This window comes from Argopecten irradians, chromosome 13 (genome assembly GCF_041381155.1).
Source record: "Argopecten irradians isolate NY chromosome 13, Ai_NY, whole genome shotgun sequence".
Classification (NCBI taxonomy): domain Eukaryota; kingdom Metazoa; phylum Mollusca; class Bivalvia; order Pectinida; family Pectinidae; genus Argopecten; species Argopecten irradians.
Window position 1 is genome coordinate 31,258,153 of NC_091146.1, and position 17,572 is coordinate 31,275,724.

Below are 17,572 nucleotides of genomic sequence, written 5' to 3' on the forward strand. Positions count from 1 at the left end.
AGTCAAAGATTACCCAAGAGAAGAAATTTCCTGTGATATCAACATATTTTCTTAATTTTTAAAGGACACGTCGATTTTTTTACTAAATACATTCACGAATATTAGACTTTTCAGTTTGTGTTAGTATATCTGTCAGGGATACAGTGTGCCGGGAATATATTCTGTTTCTGTGAGACTTGAATCTAAAAATAGATACATAGAAAAAAGCATTGATAAACTTTTATAAAATACAGTCAGTGATTCGCGTTAAAATATCAGAGTCGGTTGATTGCACATGAATGACCATCACGATAGATCTAATATCCGGAATTTTAGGTTCCGTTCGATTCCGTTTATTAGACGCGATAAGTAAACGGAAGTGGGTAATTTCTGTGGTTGTTGTTGTGTATTGGGATTCTGCCAATGTTCGGATGACATGAGGCTGTAGTGTGAGAGAGGATAGTTCAAACAAGCAAAATTGTAAGTATGCATTCTTTTTCTAAACAAACGCTTTGACAATTGTGAACAGCAATGCCCTGATTGACCCTCAAACGTCATATATGTACATGCATATAATGGCTCCTCGAATGTCGATTGATGGTTCGCGAGCGATGGGCTGGTGCTGAATGTGTTGAATGGTCACAGCGGAGTGTGAGGCTGTGCATTTGCTCTGTCCGTTGTACAGTTTCATCCTCCAGCAATTAATGTGTCAGGCATGTCTAGTTCTTACGTAAACAGGTAATGTTTATATACAAACAGTGAGGTCTGGAGCAGGTGCCCGTGGCTCTGTAGTCCCGTATATATCGATTATTTTGCTGGTTCTAGATGCAAGTCTTAATAACAACATGACGATGTTATCTGTGATACCAGGTGATGTGCAGTGGACAGTACCTTATAGCTTTAAACTTTAATTCATTCACCCATGAAATATTATAATGGATTGGTCTAGTCTTTGATTTAGAAGAGGCTAATTGTGTCTTCAGGGGTAAAAGAGTTTATTAAAATAAAGGCAGTCCGAATTAGATCTCTGTTCCCCATTTCCTGATCCTGTTCAAAAGATTGGGATTTTTTTTTTGAAAGTAAAGTTTTAACAAATCTTATTTCTCAATGTATTTTATCAGATTGGATTTAAGACATACAAAAGCTGAGTTAATGTAATGGATGTTCCATAATATGTCTTTCATTTGAAGTGAATTTTCAGTCAGGGTTCTTTTCATGTTCTCTCCTAAAATGTGAATGGGGACTAGTATCGGCCCTATTCCCCACTGCAAAACCTCAAAATTTTTCCTAATTCAAGCCTTGAATTTCCTAAAATCAAAATTTCTTGAAAACTATCTAAAAATATTGCATGAACTTAGTTGGTTAAGACTTTAAATATTTGTGAATTAGCTTCCGAAAAGTACATCAACTACATTGGAAATAAAAAATCTTAATTGTTATGCGCTATTTCATATTTCATAATTTTTCCCAAATCCTGGTTTTGTTGTACATTTTCCCAAATTCAAAGCCACAGGCCCCATTACCAAAGCAGTGAGAAAAAGGCCTGCATTGTGTCTGACATGCAATATACTTATACATTGTACCTGTACATGCAGGGATCAATCTAGCTCTGATTTATTACCGTTTATGGGTAAATTTCCCCTCAAGAAAATAATTCCCCTCTGGTCTAAAAAGATTTAAAAATTCCCCATTTAAAGCTAAAATATGACCGTTTTTGTAACAAAATTTCCCCTGTGACTTATTTTTCATTAATTTATTGTAGACTTTTGTTTGCAAATTTCTTATATTTATCATACAGCTACTGCATATTTTATGATGAACTCAAATTTTTCATTATTGAGCTTAAAATCTTGCTTTACTAAATCTAAAAATAAGATTAGTTGTTTTACAGTACTTTTTCGTCAAAATGCATATAATTTTGGACCAAAGTAAGATTCAAATTCCCCTATATTTCGCCAAACTTTTCACCTATTTTGAAAAAGGGTAGTTTCCCCCAAAACCTAGATTGATCCCTGATAGCAGGTGTTAGACTGGGGTGAGAGTTTGTGATACATTGATTCTTGTCTTTAACTCTTCAGTGTCACAGTGACAAGATGTTATCAAATCTGGTTTTGTATCTGTTGATTCAATACATTAAGCAAAAAGAAAATATGATATTGAGCTGAAATATAAACTATTTTGTGATAAAAAAAACTATTTATTTGTGTGCATTTCATTCCTAACTAGAAATGTAATTCAACCAGTCTTCTTATGTTGAACATGTATTTAACTATATACATGTAAACTTTATCGCTCATATGGAAGAAATGTATTTATTTCTCCTTAAAACAGATTTTATTCTTTTTTTTTGTACTATGACAGAAACATTCTTAAGCATGAAATTAAAGGTGATGATTTTTTATGTGTATCTGCACCTGGGCTGCATGGCCACAAACATTTTCACATTTGAATGAGAATTCACAGTTTCTCAGACAGGTAGCTATATATATAAGATATCGGTTCTTTATACCAATAGAGTATTGTTACCTATTAAAAACAAAAAGAGTCATAATAATATCTGTATTTAAAAAAAAAAAACATGTAAAAGTGAGTAAATGAAGGGAACATGCACTGGAGTGCAAGAGTCTTTGCGTTATAGTTAAATAAAATCTGTATGTAGTATGTCAGACAGTTTGTTTATTTCATCAAAAGTGTTCAGTATCGTTATGATAGCGGTATTATTTCATTGATACAATGTACTGTTGTACTATTACTGTCTATAAGTAAGTGATGGGAATCAGTTGTAAAATCACAATCGATGATCGGTTTAGTACAACCTACTACTTATGGATTCTATAATCCGATACCATTTATAGAAAACTTTCTTATATTATGTATTTAACCTTTTATTTTCTCTGAAGAAGTTTAGAAAGATATCCTGTGCCAACAGTAAAGAGAAGTTTGTTTTGTTATTATTCAAATTACAAACATAACATTTTGAAATATGAATTTAACTGATGTTTTTGAGACTGCATGCAACTAGAACCTGGAAACCAACTCAATGTTGCATTCTTCTCAAAATATCTCTCACTTCAATGACTTGTAAGAATTTTCACAAACAGAAGAGCAAAAAATCGAGTGATCAGAAGTTATTTTCTAGACATAGAAGCGGTCAAATTGGGTTAGGCAGTCTCTAGGTTTGCTGCTCCAGGCTCTAGACTCTAGAGGTCAGATAGATTTGGTGAAAGACATATGTTAAACTCGGTCTCTTATGGTGAAGTGAACTGGTGTCTCACCACCAAGGGCTATCACTGGCTTAGCGTATTGATTTTACTCTCACAAACAAATGAAGTTATTTATATGCTAACAGCTTGCTCTAATGATTTAGAGAAAGAAAGGTAGAAGTCGATGTTCTACTTCACATCTGTAATGTAATTATTCTATTTTGTTATATGTAACATACCGACCACCTGGTCTATGAACTAAAAATCAGCCTCAAGTCCAGCGAAGTTTCATCCTAGTATTTCTTAGTCCCATAATATAGGTTCAGACCTGGTTTGAACGGTTCAGACCTGGTTTGAACCCTTGGCCTAGATCTTGTTACATATATTTATATATAGTCAGAAATTAGGGTAAATGAAACAAACAAATAAATCAATGCATACATAGATGTACCCGCCTCCCCGGTTGAGCCCTGTACCCTCCCAACTCAATTTATTTTTTATTAATTTCAGCAGCTCAATTACATAAATAATCACTGATATTTGTTTGGTCAAATATTTAAATATCATAAAAGAACTATATAGCTAGATTCAAAATTTAAAGGCCCACTACCTTTCCGGAGCAAAATTTAAAGGTTTCTAAAAATCATAGATAACATAAGAAAATATATGTCGATGGCCTAAGGTGAGGTTACAACATGAAGCTTATGCAAGATATCCTGCGTAATGTATGGTAACAGTTGGGTTTCATTTCACTTTTTTGCCTTCTGGCGCAGTGATAATCAACTACCGCGCGGCATTTAGGACGACGGCGGGAAACATAAGACGACCCGCGTTATGAAAATTAACATTTTATTTATTTAAATTAAATTGTTCAGAAGGTGATGATAAGTGTAGAATTACCGGTAAGTTGATAACTTTTGCGACTCTACAAAATTATCAATCTCGTTTTACATTTCCATTTAAAAAATTAAAAGCTGTTTCGGAAAGGTAGTGGGCCTTTAAGTTAGGTCTTAATTATATGTAACCTACATTATGCATGATGAAATGTTTGACTTAATTATAAGGTCTGTTTTTTACTTAGGATATGTTTTCTTTCTTTGAAAAGATAATAAACCACAAAACATTTTCCTTAGCATGTAAACTAGCCTTTTAACTGTACAATTAAAATCCTTAATCACCCTGTACATTTCTGTGTAACATCTTGCACACTGTGAGAGTGAGTTGTTAAATGATGTGCTATCCCTATCTTATCCCGAGAGGCCTTCAGCTGATGGCCCGAATCAGTAGTAATCTGGTATCAGACAAGGTGGAGGTTGTGTTGACGTAGGGTCATATAGACAAAGACTGGCTTGTGTTGATTAGCTTATACTATACAATTATTGACCTATTTTCAGGTGGATCTGGTGAGTTATCAACCTGAGAAAGTGCATCAGATATTACCTGAGATTGCAGGTCAATAACTTTATTATTATAGACCTTTCTTAGCGAACATGGAAATAGAAGGTAGAATAATTCTTATCTGAATTTAAAAAAAAAAAAATTCAATGTTAAAGCTGGTATAGACAATGGTTTTGGCTGACTGCCACACTGAAATAGAATTGGCTATTTGAATAGTAGATGTCAAAGAGAAACCTTCTTAGCCATTGTATTAGTCCGTCATCTATTACCACCCAAGGGACAAGGGGAAAGTGCTGTCTATAGTAAAGTGGTTTTTATATGCAGGTCACATTGTGTTATAATTGACTATTTGGGACCCCAAGATGTGTATAATCTATATAATTGTTCAGAACAAAAAATCTCCACATTATTTAGTTACGTCCTGTTGTTACAAAATTATCAAACAACTACTCCACCTAAATAACTGGAGGAATTTCAATGATACTTGGTGGCGATACTCCTTTTACAGTGTAGATGTGTGTAATCTATACAATTGAGCAGAACAAAATATCTCAGTATTTTTCAGAGTTAAGTCCCTTTGTTACGAAATTATTAAATGACTATTCCACCTAAAATTACTGGCGGGATTTCAATGAAACGTAATAATCCTTACATAATATAGATGTTTATGATTACTATTAAGATAAGGTACAACTAACTTTTGAGAATAATGCCCTTATTTTCAAAATATTGTGGACGAAACAAGATGAATAAATTAAGGATGATCAGACAGAGTGGATGAATCATTACAGGGATAAGACAGGGGGATGCATTGTGAGTGCCTATGTCTGATTAGATATGATGTGTGTATGTCTGGTATGTCATTGTGACGAGTGCTCCACATAACACACATGACAACTGTCTGGGCCCAATGTTAATATGCAGCATGTATACATATTTATACTTATATAATTACAGGTACATCTTTACTGTAGATATATAGCTCTCTGATAAAGTCATAACACAAAAGTCTCTGTAAACCTCTATGGATATTAATGTATCAAATGGGCATTGTCCATACCAGGGATGAAAATTTGGGCCTTAATTACCTAAAATGGACCCATGCTTTAAATAAATGTTCCTCCATAATTCATACTGTATGGGGTTCTCCAAACTTAGTAAACATAGATACCATATTCACGAAAGTTGTATTTCATGATTTGTATTTGTAAATATTTCAAGATGTTAATATTTTGGTAATGAAATCAGAATATATGGTACTACATATCTATTTTAAATTTAACCTATAATCTCATACAGTTACTCATATATATACTAAATATTATTTTTTGGGGTAATTTTTGCAATTTTGCAATGAAAAGTTCTTCACATCCGTAATTCATAAAAAGAAAATTCCACATTGACAAAAAGCATTATGCACTTATTCTGTGCCCTCCAAACTGAAGTTGGACTAAAGCATGCATGGGTCATGCAAGCAAGCTGGACTTCTACAAATTCTGTCTCTTTCAAACTTTAGCTAGACAGAAAGTGTCAGTCCTGCAAACTTGAGATGGGTGACTATAGATCGATCTGCATGACTCTTTTGCTGCAGTGTTAAAGTTGTATAACATGAAATATTTGTGGGTACTTTCTTTCGTTGGTATAGTTTTATGGATAGAAAAAAATTGTGGTAAACAAATGGAACTATAGAGAATTTACTATATAAAAATAATATACTTTGTTTAAAATTTATGGTTTAATTTCTAGCATTCATGAAAACAATAAATGTTTCCACACAACGGACATATATTACCGTATTTGACCAAAAAGAGGCCAGGGCGTTTAGAAAATGAAAAAATTAAAAGATGCTTACTTAACGAAATTATTGAAAAAACAAAGTGCAAACCTATACAGTTTTGATAGTTGAAGTCTGTTTTTTTACGCCTGGGCAATGGAAATTAAGGAATCAAAAGGGGAAGGGGCGCTAATAGGGACATAGCGCTTATTGGATCGATTACGGTATGTGTAGTATTATTTTAGCCAAAGAGACCAATTTACGTCTGATTCTGACTTGGGAACAGACATATGGCTACATAATGCTATGGTTAATTCTTTCACCCCTGAAATTTCACAATGGACTGTTCCAGTCCTTGATTTAGGAGAGTCTAAATGTGTTTTCAGGGGTGAATGAGTTATCACTTAACAAGCTGTTAGTCAGATCTGCCCACCAAATGTCAACTGTACCACTGTGATTGACTTGTTAATTTACATAATTAAGCACATGGAGGTCACATGATAATATATCCTCTTACATTGCCATGAGTCAGATATGACAGTATATTTGATGCTGCCGAATGTGCATGATCAGCTAGTATTAGTAATATGATTGTGGGATCTTTGATATCCTAATTCTAATTTCATATTTGTATTTGGGTACCAGAAAATATCCCAGTTTCATGATGGCAGAGGTATTATCATTCCTATATAACCCCCTCTCACCCCTGGGGGAATTAGAGTAGACAAAATTTTGGTCTTGCGAATTTTCTGAAATGACAACATTGACTTAAGCTATATATTGTATGGCTGACAAATCTTGGAACTTCTTTGGTAAGAGAACCCTGTTTGAGGAAAACCCCATGTCAATTACTGATGGAAACTCGAACACTTGGTTAAATCTCATGAGATTTCTGGCCAAGACGATTATGATGTGGCTAAGACGATTGTGATGTGGCCATGACGATTGTGATGTGGCCAAGACGATTGTGATGTGGCCAAGACGATTGTGATGTGGCCAAGACGATTGTGATGTGGCCAAGACGATTGTGATGTGGCCAAGACGATTGTGATGTGGCCAAGACGATTGTGATGTGGCTAAGACGATTGTGATGTGGCCAAGACGATTGTGACGTGGCCAAGACGATTGTGATGTGGCTAAGACGATTGTGATGTGGCCAAGATGATTGTGATGTGAAACCAAAACTTTAAGTCAAAGCTACCTAAAACACTGCTTTATAATTCAATGTAAGTTTTTCCTTTGAATAACACATGAATCATGCTGTCTGCCGTGTAATGGAAATGGTTTATTCCCAGACAGACGGGATACACCAAGTCAACTTTAAGGCATCCATCTTGTGTACGTGTGTTATATTCTGTCTTTGAATATTACAGAGTTATCTCCCTTGTGGATAGGTTTCTATTGTGATGTCACAACTTTGTAAGCAAAAATGATGATGCTTTCACCGAAAACAAAACAACATGATGTTATACCCATAAAAGCATGACAACATTTAATACTTAAATCCCTTGAGGGAATGGTTGCATCCTCTTGGGACAGAATGGTTGCATCGCCTTGGGAAAGAACTTCGACTTCTCTTGAAAGAATGGTTAATGTGTCTTAGGAGAGAATAATCGACGCCTTTCGGGAGAGAATGGTCGACTCTTTTCAAGAGAGAATGGTCGACTCCTCTCGAGAAAATGGTTTACTCCCCTCGGGAGAGATTGGTCGACACCTCTCGGGAGAGAATGGTCGACACCTCTCGGGAGAGAATGGTTGACACCTCTTTGGAGAGAATGGTTGATGTGTCTTAGGAGAGAATAATCAACGCCTCTCAGGAGAGAATGGTCGACTCCTTTCAAGAGAGAATGGTCGACTCCTCTCGAGAGAATGGTTTACTCCCCTTGGGAGAGAATGGTTCGACTCCCCTTGGGAGAGAATGGTCGACACCTCTCGGGAGAGAATGGTTGACACCTCTTGGGAGAGAATGGTTGATGTGTCTTAGGAGAGAATAATCGACGCCTCTCGGGTGAGAATGGTCGACTCCTTTCAAGAGAGAATGGTCGACTCCTCTCGAGAGAATGGTTTACTCCCCTCTGGAGAGATTGGTCGACACCTCTCGGGAGAGAATGGTCGTCATCTCTCGGGAGAGAATGGTCGACGCCCTCCCAGAATCACATTCAAGATCCACAGCAGGTCGATCTATAAAGATTATGGAGCCAAATTTTCTTACAGCTTTTCCACTCTTTTTGAAGTAGACATAAAAGCTTTTAGCTTTGAAGAATGTCTATTGAATGGAGTGTATTGGAACAATTAAATATCTAAAATCGTGCACCAAAGGTCATAATGCATATAAGTGAATACTGAAATGTTTATATTCCTTCTGGGAAGTTAAACAAAATTATCACAAAGATCTTTTGAATAATAAAATGCTCCATATTAAACTAGCTTAAATGTCAGAAAGCAAGCTGAAGGCAATGATTACCTTTTGTGTAGAAAAAATGGATAAATTTTGATTGGATAACTTGCTGCGTCCTCACAGCCAGAGCTATCAAAGCTTGCACTAGGTTTATAGGTGGGTAATAACCACTGATCTATGGTCAGTATTTGAATTGTGAAAATAAAAAGATGCTCCACAGCCGACAGAGCATAAACGATACTCATCATTTGAACAATAATTGGTGTTTAATCGTGTATATATATGTGTCTAATTAACACTAAAAATATCATCAAAAAATTTAGTTGGCCTCTGGTGCATACACAATCAGTACTTCATTCCATATAGGATATAGTGCCACGGAATTTTTTCCGGGATGCAATTAATTATTTTTAATATTTCTATCTTCATGTAAAATAAGAAGCTCTAACTTTTCAATGGTGGTAATGGTGTAAAGTAAGTAACTTTTGCAACTGAAGAAAAATATTTCTTTGTCTGCTCCTGTTTTGATAGAGAAAAAATACCATTTATCAGCGGTGGGGCATCTTTAAATTATGACGGATGAAAATCCTTGATATAATGTGTTGGCGTTCTGGCGAATTGGTGGAATATAGTAACATAAATTTTCATAGCAACTGGGAATGGGATGGAGCATCAACACCAAGGGTTCCGTACAAATTTTTTTACGGAACCCTTGGTATTGATGCTCCATCTCATTTCCAGTTGCTATTCACTATATCGACTATGGGGCGCTGTTGAATACTTTTAGTATCCACCTCGGATTCCTCCACCGATTCTTTGCCGACCAGCACCCTCAGGACGTTGGATATCTCTGCCAACCCCTTCATTTATCACAACATTTTAAATAAGGATTCACAAAAAATATTTGCATTAATAGATTTAACTGTACTCATATGGATGTGCATCAATTAAATAGAAATAAATCCTTATTTAAATTTGACCTACATAGATTTTATAAGGCAGTTGTATTGATATTTGTACAGGATTGTGTCGGGTCAGAACAATGTTTGCTTTCTATTGCCTCTACCATTATGATTGGTAAGCATTCAACATGATGTGACAAACGGAAGGCTTGTTGTTGACCGTGTCGTTAATTGTTAATATTTATCAAGTTTATAATTAAATCTTCACTTTACGAAAACACACCTAGTACATATTACATCGTATTTGACATACCGTGTTTAACCCATTAAGCACCCAGGGCTTTTAATAAAATGAAAAAATTTAAAGGTGCTAAATAAGATGACATTATTGCAAACCTATACAGTTTTCATAGTCTTGGGTCTTATGTCCAGGCAATTGAAATTGAGGCCTCAAAAGGGTTAGGGGCACATATAGGGCCATGGGCACTTATTGGGTCGAATATGGTAATACCACCCAGGGTGCTTACAGAATGAAAAAAAATTGGAGAGGGGGGGTTACTTCATAGAATCAATTTGGTTTAGCCTTTGATAAAACTTTTTCAGCAAAATTTTATTTCAAATAAATTGAAATGGGATCAAACAACAGACAGTGCCTATGTAAGTTCTCTCCCTCTCCCCTTCATAAAACTATTGCACAAAGTAAGCTATAAATCAACTCCCAAAAGAAAGAAATTCCATACAGAAACCAATGGTTCTCATATTTTCAGTCTGCGTGTTTAATTTGAGGTTAGTGAAAATGAGGCCTCAAAAAGGGTGAGGGGCACTTATAGGGATGGGGGCGCTTATTCGGTCAAATACAGTATATAGGTAACAGAAATCATGGTCTTTAATTTTAATTGTATGTATGATATAAAGCGGCCATTAATTGAAGCATGTTCAAGAGATATATTAAGGTTTCTGGCCAAGTGGATACCGGTAAGATATATCCTGACAAATTACCACAAACGCTCCAGCTCCGAGTTGTAAGTTCGATCCCATGTGGGGCATATGAAATTTGATTGGGAGGGGGGTGAGGTAGTTGGGAGGGGGAAAAGGGGTGAGTCTATGTACATGTTGTGTTACTTCGCTTCCTCTTATACTCCTGTGTTTCATTGTATTCCATAATGTTTTGATATACCGTATTCAACCCAATAAGCGCCCCGGATGCTTGATAAATAGAAGCTAATAAGGGTCACTTTTTTTTATAGAAACACATTTGGATTTAAGCCTTTTATAAAATAAAGGAAGACATAAATCAATTCACAAATGAAATCAGTAAGGCAACCAGCACAATTTTCATATTTTTAGTCTGCATTTCATACTATTAAAGTTTATAAATGATGAATTTGATATTTTGTTAATCAAAATATAACGGAGAAAAGATTTTTTTAAAATCAAAATATTTTGAAAACACAAACAGAAATTGAAAAGTGGGGGAAAAATATCAGTGCTCAGACTTCAATGAACGCTGTATGTGTAACAGAGATCTTTAAATCATTGACCCCTAAAGACACATTTGGACTCTTCTACTTCAAGAACTGGAATAGTCCATTATGAAATTTCAGGGGTAAATCGGTTAAAGGGGTGGAGTTCTGCTGATTCAGCACATTATTCTTAAGATAAGAAATTATAATTAGTATAGGTGAATGTAGACAGTGTTAATTTGTGGCGTTGGTATTGACCGCGGTCACGTTGTTCTTACACAGGCTTATCTATGTAGACTTTAGAGTCCTCTGTATAATCATGGTCGTATTGATTATAAATGTTAATTAAATACAACGACGCTCTCACACATACAATCTCAGGCTATACCATTGATTTAGTACCTACAATACACCGACCAACCTTGTATTGTAGATCACCGAGTCACAGCCATACTTCTTGTAAAGAGGAATATGTTGTAGTTTAAAAAGTACTTGTTGTCTTTTGAAAGAGGCATTTAAGATCATAGTATTAAAAGTTCTTGTTTTCTCTTGAATGAGGCATTAAAAATCATAGTTTTGAAAAGTACTTTTTTTCTTTTGAATTAGGTATTAAAAATCATAGTTTTGAAAAGTAGAGTGTCAAATCCTGCCGGAATCCCAATTGAATTTTCTCTTCGGATATATACAGTATACAGTCATTCCTAAGTCAGAACAGGCCAGTTACATGTTACAATATATAGAGTATCGTAGTAGCATGTGTATCATTCATACCGACATGTAATTCTACCCACACACTCTGATAATGGACCTAATTAACTGTAAATGTGTATAAAAAGTTGCTGATTAATCTTTTACTACGCTAAGGTGTGTATTTAAACGATTAATTCCAAATCTCGTTAAGGTGTTAATAATTAGACCCTTATCTCGTTGGGTTTGTTGTTACCTTTTGTATACACCTTTAAAAAACTGTGATAGACTATTTAATGACAAGTAGACATTGAAATATATTGATTGTTAGTGCTTTTAATTGGGCTAATGAAAGATGAAATAGATGGTCGCTCAATAATTAGTGGTTTTTAGCTCACCTGGCCCGAAGGGCCGGTGAGCTTATGTCATGGCGCGGCGTCCGTCCGTCCGTCGTCCGTCGTCCGTCGTCCGTCCGTCCGTCCGTCCGTCCGTCAACATTTCCAATAAATCGCTACTAGTCATAGAGTTCTGCATGGATTGTAACCAAATTTGGCCACAAACATCCTTGGGGGAGGGGGAACAGAACTTGTATAAATTTTGGCTCTGACCCCCCAGGGGCAGGAGGGGCGGGGCCCAATAGGGGAAATAGAGGTAAATCCTTTAAATTGCTACTTGTCCTAGAGTTTGGCATGGATTGTAACCAAAATCAGCCACAAACATCCTTCGGGGAAGGGGAACAGAACTTGTATAAATTTTGGCTCTGATCCCCCAGGGGCAGGAGGGGCGGGCCCAATAGGGGAAATAGAGGTAAATCCTTTAAATCGCTACTTGTCCTAGAGTTTGGCATGGAATGTAACCAAAATCAGCCACAAACATCCTTGGGGGAAGGGGAACAGTACTTGTATAAAATTTTGGCTCTGATCACCCAGGGGCAGGAGGGGCGGGGCCCAATAGGGGAAATAGAGGTAAATCCTTTAAATCGCTACTAGTCATAGAGTTGTGAATGGAATGTACCCAAATTTGGCCACAAACATCCTTTGGGGAAGGGGAACAGAACTTGTATAAATTTTGGCTCTGGCCTCCCCGGGGGCAGGAGGGGCGGGGCCCAATAGGGGAAATAGAGGTAAATCCTTTAAATCGCTACTAGTCATAGAGTTCTGCATGGATTGGAACCAAATTTGGCCACAAACATCCTTGGGGGAAGGGGAACAGAACTGTTATAAATTTTGGCTCTGACCCCCCTGGGGGCAGGAGGGGCGGGGCCCAATAGGGGAAATAGAGGTAAATCCTTTAAATCGCTACTAGTCATAGAGTTCTGCAGGAATTGGAACCAAATTTGGCCACAAACATCCTTGGGGGAAGGGGAACAGAACTTGTATAAATTTTGGCTCTGGCCCCCCGGGGGCTGGAGGGGCGGAGCCTAATAGGGGAAATAGAGGTAAATCCTTTAAATCGCTACTAGTCACAGAGTTCCGCATGGAATGTAACCAAATTTGGCCAGAAATATCCTTGGGAGAATAAGAACTGAGTTTGTATAAATTTTGGTTCTGGTCCCGGGGGGCAGGAGGGGCGGGGCCCAATAGGGGAAATAGAGGTAAATTCTTTAAATCGCTACTAGTCATAGAGTTCTGTATGGATTGTAACCAAATTTGGCCACAAACATCCTTGGGGGAAGGGGAACAGAACTTGTAAAAGTTTTGGCTCTGGCCCCCCAGGGGCAGGACGGGTGGGGCCCAATAGGGGAAATAGAGGTAAATCCTATAAATTGCTAAAATAAATTGTCCTAGAGTTTTGCTTGGATTATGACCAAATTTGGCCGCAAACATCCTTGGGGGAAGGGGAACAGAACTTGTATAAATTTTGGCTCTGACCCCCTGGGGGCAGGAGGGGTGGGGCCTAATAGGGGATTTAGAGGTTAATATCAAAATTCCTTCAGAAAAGAAACAATGAACCTGTATTCAGAACATTACTTGGCATTACAAACCAGGTGAGCGATACAGGCCCTCCATAATTATTGGGTTTTTTTTTCCAAGTATCTCATAGACAATATCTGAAACATTTCTAAACAGAGAATGGAAACTCCTTCTTTGTGTTTTTAATACAACACGCTTTTGTATTATAGCTATCTGGTATACTAAATGTGTAGGAATTGCCCTACAATGACATCTAGTGGTGACTTCTTGAACCATTTCATTCATAAACTTCCATTCATAAATTCCCTATTCATTGAATAATATTCCTTTGGACCAATCAGACGGTGGACTTTCATTAAGAATTCTAACTTTAAGGAATTTCTTCAGCTTCTAACCAATTCTCCATAGGAATTATCATTAAAAAAAGTGAAAGAACTATACTTAATTCTAGTAAAACATTTTTAAATCCTTAACTTATAATTCTCTATATCGAAGCAGATTGTAGAAGTTTGGGAAATTTGAAGTTCTGTAGTAATGCTTGGAATTCTCTACGGAGAATCTTAGATGAAATTCCTTAAGATATTCCTGCATTCCTTGGTGAAACTGTCGAGGCTTGGTACTGGATCTCTTGTTTTCAGGACTTTTAAGGCCAGTACACCTGGGAGATCACTAGCATAGTCAGGTAGGAGGCTGTAATATAAATCAATAGAGCTTTTCTCCAGGTATGTTTCTTTTGTGTTAAAATGATTTTTAGATGGGGATGGCCATATTGACATATATACGAGTAATTAATTGTAAGATAAAAACAGTAATGTTCCGAGAGATGAAATCCTTAATGGTTTTGTATTCTCTGAAAATAATTAGATATTTATGGTCATTAAGGCATAACGAGGCGTGTATTGAAACAGGTATTGATCACTGACATGGTTGAGTGATTTACGATACCTGCCTGTGTACCCGCTCTAGTGAAGTGTAGCACTATGAATGTGCGATGAATATGATCTTTTTGTTTAAATTTCTCGTTTTATTTCTCGTATTATAAATTTATTTGTTGTTGGAGGGGGAAAGGGGAGTTGATTATAGATCGATGGTTGTGGGTTTATTGTTAAGTTTTATGGCCTATCAACACCCATGGTCATATAAGGAAGTGACTGGTTTGATGGTGGAGGAAAGCCAGAGTACTCGGAGTAAAACCACTGACCGGTCGTTAGTACCTGGGAACTGCCCCACATATGGGATTCAAACTTGGGTCCCAAAGGTTGAGGACTTGTGGTCATATATGTTAGGACATCTTAACCACTCGGCCTCCAGGTTCAGATATGGAGGAGAAAAGCTTAATAGCTGATCGCGCAGGGTCCTAATATAGATTTATAAGGGAAGAATAAGGTAAAATACTCGAGAGTTATATAAGGAAAATTATTACTATTTATAAAAGAGATGGTTTTATAGGGGGGGGGGGGGTAGAGATCGACTTCTGGGGTGTGTGCTGCGTGATGTTGGACAGGAGAGTTGATATAAAAGTCTTAGAAGTACTTTATAGTACATAAGACATTGTGTTATGCACATCTTAGGTTAGATAAGAACTCTTAGAAGTACTTTATAGTACATAAGACATTGTGTTATGCACATCTTAGGTTAGATAAGAACTAGCTTTGATCTGAGTAAAGGAGCTGTGGTGTTTATGATGAAGAAATAAAATATTTACACAGCAGTAAGACAACACAAGTCATCTCTGGCATCGTTCCTGGTATTTTATATAGTTTTACAATAGATGGATACAGGTACTGTATATAGCTGTGGCCATGAAATTATGTTCCTCAGAAATTGCATTTCAGATATTAATTGTTAGCCGCCAGTAATTACACAAAACAAATGTTGTATTCCTTCTCAACAAAGACATGTCGCAGAAAGCTGAGATAAAAGCGAAGGAGAATTAGTCCTTATGCATAATTTACTCTGGAAAATGTCAGTGTTATTTTCAAAACCAATTTTCTCCCCGCTCAGGTTTAAACTTTCTCTACTATATTTGTACTGAAGGTTAAGTTCAATTTTAAGAGCACTTCAGCAGCATGTGAGTTTGGAGAAATATACAGAATGCTATGGGTGACCATGTAGCATGGTTTTTCAAATCATGGTTTGAACTTGCTAAAGCATAATTTGACTAAATCTCCATATTCAAGTTATAGTTGTGTTATAAGTAATGATTGATTTTGCATGATGATGTTAGATGTACAAGTACCTGAACTTAAGGCCAAAAAAAAATCAAAAAAATCTAGGTTTCAGGTACCCCTACCTACCCTAGTTTTTACCTCCAACCCTAGCTATTTTATCACACTTTTTCGAAACAAAAATGTAGTGTGTGAAGTTTTCAGCTTAGATTTTTACAGAAGTATATCCAGATAAAGCTAAATTAAAGCAATGAGATATAAAAGACTTCTAGCCAGCCTAAAGCCTGAAAGACAAATTACTTTTGTACTGTAGTAATGAAGCAACTGAACCCCTCCTCAAAAAAAACAAAAAAATAAAATAAAATGAAAAAAATTCCCGACCGACCTACCCCATTTTTTAGGTCATCTGACCCGAAGGGTCAGGATGACCTATAGTCGTCATGTTTCGTCCGTCATCGTCCGCCGTGCGCCGTGCGCCGTGCGCCGTCCGCTGTGCGCCGTGCGTTAACTTTTCACATTTTGAACTTCTTCTAAAGTTCTACCAGTGCAATTTGGCTGAAACTTGCATGAAATGATCCTGCCATGGTCCTGACAAAGTGTTGTTATTTTTTGGGTCGATCCGAAATCCAAGATGGCCGCCACAGCCGCCATCTTGAAAACACATTTTGAACTTCTTCTCAAGTTCTACCGGTGCGATTAGGCTGAAACTTGCATGAAATGATCCTGACATGGTCCCGACAAAGTGTTGTTACTTTTCGGGTCGATCCGAAATCCAAGATGGCCGTCACAGCCGCCATCTTGAAAACACATTTTGAACTTCTTCTCAAGTTCTACCGGTGCGATTTGGCTGAAACTTGCATGAAATGATCCTGACATGGTCCCGACAAAGTATTGTTACTTTTCGGGTCGATCCGAAATCCAAGATGGCCGCCACAGCCGCCATCTTGAAAACACATTTTGAACTTCTTCTCAAGTTCTACCGGTGCGATTTGGCTGAAACTTGCATGAAATGATCCTGACATGGTCCCGACAAAGTGTTGTTACTTTTCGGGTCGATCCGAAATCCAAGATGGCCGCCACAGCCGCCATCTTGAAAACACATTTTGAACTTCTTCTCAAGTTCTACCGGTGCGATTTGGCTGAAACTTGCATGAAATGATCCTGACATGGTCCCGACAAAGTGTTGTTACTTTTTCGGGTCGATCCGAAATCCAAGATGGCCGCCACAGCCGCCATCTTGAAAACACATTTTGAACTTCTTCTCAAGTTCTACCGGTGCGATTAGGCTGAAACTTGCATGAAATGATCCTGACATGGTCCCGACAAAGTGTTGTTACTTTTCGGGTCGATCCGAAATCCAAGATGGCCGCCACAGCCGCCATCTTGAAAACACATTTTGAACTTCTTCTCAAGTTCTACCGGTGCGATTTGGCTGAAACTTGCATGAAATGATCCTGACATGGTCCCGACAAAGTGTTGTTACTTTTCGGGTCGATCCGAAAATCCAAGATGGCCGCCACAGCCGCCATCTTGAAAACACATTTTGAACTTCTTCTCAAGTTCTACCGGTGCGATTTGGCTGAAACTTGCATGAAATGATCCTGACATGGTCCTGACAAAGTGTTGTTATTTTTCGGGTCGATCCGAAATCCAAGATGGCCGCCACAGCCGCCATCTTGAAAACACA

At 37.3% G+C, this 17,572-nt stretch overlaps 1 protein-coding gene across 8 annotated transcripts in view; it reads left to right on the forward strand.

Moving 5' to 3' along the window:
* The first annotated feature begins 339 nt into the window (after positions 1-339).
* Positions 340-17,572, forward strand: part of LOC138306039 (sodium- and chloride-dependent GABA transporter 2-like) — a 93,440-nt gene continuing 76,207 nt past the window's right edge. For 7 of the 8 annotated variants that reach the window (XM_069246371.1, XM_069246370.1, XM_069246374.1 and 4 more), the window contains exon 1: positions 340-459. The gene's annotated coding sequence lies outside the window, so the exon portion shown is untranslated. The remainder of the gene's footprint in view (positions 460-17,572) is intronic. The other variant, XM_069246372.1, reaches the window with a different exon arrangement.